Here is a 3391-nt window from a genome sequence, read left to right as displayed (position 1 = left end):
CTAACACCTTTGCTGCTTGCCTTGAACGCCACCCAACAAACAACCCAGGCGATATCCAGTGGCGGAGCCAGGAAAGAAATGGTGGGTGTGCACACCTAAAAAAATTCTACCTAATCCAAGATCATACATACAATAGTTGGCAAAAATATAATACAAACAGCTCAATCAAGTCAGACAACATTATAGTTCCCAAATATTCCAAATTTGCAACGTTGCAAATACAAATAGTCTTACATGAAAGATACCCATATGTAGGCATGTAGAAACTATAACACTAAGTAACTCTACGACGTTCCTTTGCCATGAAATCTTCAACGATGTCTTCCTCGCTTACTTTCAAGAACACATCTCGCTCAATGAATGTTACTAAACAGTTGTTCATGAGATCATCACTCATACTATTTCTCAACTTATTTTTCACTAGATTCATTGCCGAAAATACTCTTTCAACACTCGCTGTGGCCACCGGTAAGATCAATACCAATTTGATAAGCATGTAGACCAAATCATAGAGAACATGTTTGTTTGTACCAACAAGCATAACAGAGAGTTCACCAATATTACGCACAGATCTGAACCTATCATCTTGTCTCATATCATCAATAAAAGTATCAAGTTGGAATTCAAGCCTTACCAAATCCATGCTTGATATGTCCTGGGGGTAGAATTCAGCAAGTTTCATTACCTTGAGTGCATCATAAGAAGCAAATGAATCGACGGGGTTCAAAGCAGACATGCAAATAAGCAACTCCATATTAACCTCATCAAACCTATTGTCAAGCTCTTGAATGATTTGATCAAGGATACCAAGATATACTTCTCTTCTATAACGATCATCATTTGTTTGCACTTCATAATACCGAGGTGATCTTCCATGAGGCACATAATTATCCTCCGGTGTAGGAACTTCAATTCCATGTTTGTTGCAAAACAATGTCACCTTTGCAAGAAATTATTCCCAGCCATGAGACCTCATATGTCGCATTTTATTCTTTGCCAAACTAACAAGTGCCATTGCATTAACAATATCTTGATCTCTCTTTTGCAATGACTGAGACAACTCATTAGTGTGGCCAAGAATAACAAGCATCACGTGAAGATTGAAAACAAAGTCATATGACTCCAAGGCAAAAGCCACTGCACGTATTCTTGTCCACTCACCACTTTGTGAAGGATCTTTTCCAATAGTATCAAGTACTTCTAGTATTGTGGGGTACATGGTAATAATGTGCGGAATGGTTCGAAAATGAGAACCCCACCGAGTATCACCGGGTCTAGCTAATCCCATCTCTTGATTTAACCCACTTCCACTTTCAATTTCACCCATTTCAAGTGCTTCCAGAACCTTTTGAGCTCTAACATCTCGAAGCATGTCATGACGCTTGCAAGAAACTCCAACAATATTCAGCAAGTAAGAAACATGATCAAAAAACTATTTACATGGTTCATTTCCCTTTGCCACGGCAATAAGAACCAATTGAAGTTGATGTGCAAAGCAATGAATGTAATAAGCAGAGGGCGACTCTTTCATGATCAATGTTTTCAACCCTTTAATCTCTCCTTTCATGTTGCTAGCCCCGTCATATCCTTGCCCACGGATTTGAGTAAGAGTCAAATGATGATCGGTAAGCAAAGATTCAATTGCAGCTTTAAGTGACAAGGAAGTTGTGTTGGCAACATGAACAACTCCAAGAAACCTCTCACACCCCTTTCCAACTTTATCAACATAACATATGCAAATAGCAAGTTGCTCTTTATGAGATGCATCACTAGACTCATCAGCTAGGATTGCATAGTGCTCATCACCAAGATCTTCAATAATTTGTTTTGTAGTTAGCACAGCACAACATTCAATAATTTTTTTTTGTATCGTTGGACTAGTCAAGATGCAGTTTCCAGGAGCATTGTGCAAAACAATCTTATCAACTTCTTCATCATTTTCTGCAAGCCATTTTAGAAGTTCAAGAAAGTTCCCCCTATTGCTAGATTCTTCACTCTCATCATGTCCACGAAATGCCAATCCTTGGTTCAAAAGAAACCTCAAGCATCTTAGTGAATAAGTTAGCCTAGCCTTGTAAAGACGCAGATCCTGTTTAGACACCCTCACCATGGTATTACAAATTTACGTTTGAGGTGTCACAAATAAATTGTACTTCTCTTGAGCTTGGTTGTGAATGCTACCAATACCGCCCATATGTTTGTCCAGTGCATCAGGTTTGTTCCAATTTCTCCAACCAGTTTTAACAAAGGCATCACCCCTAGGCCCCCCATTAGTTTTCCCTTTGAACAAATAGCACACAAAGCAATATGCTGCTTCCTTTGAGACACTATATTCTAGCCAACTGTACTTTTCAAACCAAACAAAACTAAAGTGTCGATTTTTACCATAGAATTTCCTGACTTGAAAAGCATGTGCATATGGTCGGCATGCAGTTTTTGCAATGTATCTTCTTCGAACACTATCTTGATCATTAAAAGCATAGTCTGAAATAGGAGTTCTTTTCCCTGGATCACCTAAAAAGACATGTGCACTTGGCTGTTGGGGTGATGGAAGACTTGGCGTTGCATCTTCAATTTCAACATCGATCTCAGTACCTGTATCCATGTCCGTATCGGAATGGATTGGAGGTGGGGAATTAGGACACCGCGCATTTTCAATATCTTCAGTGTGATGTTCAGTAGCAATCTTCCTCGCTTTCTCTTCATGTTTTCGAAACAGGTCCAGAATGGCACCATTCCTCTTCATGTTCTGCTCTGCAATTATATCAAAATTAAAACATCATTGGTAGAAACAGCATACCGAATCAGTTCTACACAATATAAGCATCAAGTATTGACTATTGCATATAAACCAGTACAAATATACACTGGTAGTACATGGTAGAAAAAAAATTATTGACCATGGACATCAACTACTAGCAAATTCTGTAGATCTTGGTCAATATAAACATCAAGTATTGACCATGGACATCAACTACTAGCAATTCATAATTCATATACACTGGACTGGGCATCAATTTATTTGGAAGCAGCAAAGCATCTATTTTGGGGGGAAGCTTGGAATCTCACCTTGCTGATTTGTTCAAACGGAGGTTGGGGAAGATGATTTGAGGCCGTCCGGCGCAGTACTGGTCCGGCGGTGGTGAGGGAGACGCAGCTGGAGAGGCGTCCAGCCAGCCGCGAGCACGACAGGATCGATCCAGCCGCAGTCTGCACGAGAGACGCAGCGGATGCCCCTGTCTCGTCTCTCCTGGCCTGACGACGGCGAGTCGGCGACTGTGGGCGGGGCGAGCGGCGAGAGGAGGGGAGAGGAGGGGAGCGGCGAGAGGAGGGGAACCAGTGGCCGGAGCTCGGAGGAGAGACGGGTGAGGGCTGAGCCGCTGAGGCGGCG

At 41.5% G+C, this 3391-nt stretch overlaps 1 pseudogene; it reads right to left on the bottom strand.

Annotated features, from left to right (window-relative positions):
- Positions 1-274: 274 nt before the first annotated feature.
- On the bottom strand, positions 275-2746 carry LOC147987561 (uncharacterized; annotated as a pseudogene).
- Between the last annotated feature and the right edge of the window lie 645 nt (positions 2747-3391).

This window comes from Triticum urartu, chromosome 2A (genome assembly GCF_056163025.1).
Source record: "Triticum urartu cultivar PI428250 chromosome 2A, HENAU_Tu73, whole genome shotgun sequence".
Classification (NCBI taxonomy): Eukaryota; Viridiplantae; Streptophyta; class Magnoliopsida; order Poales; family Poaceae; genus Triticum; species Triticum urartu.
This window is presented reverse-complemented; position numbering and strand designations above follow the sequence as displayed.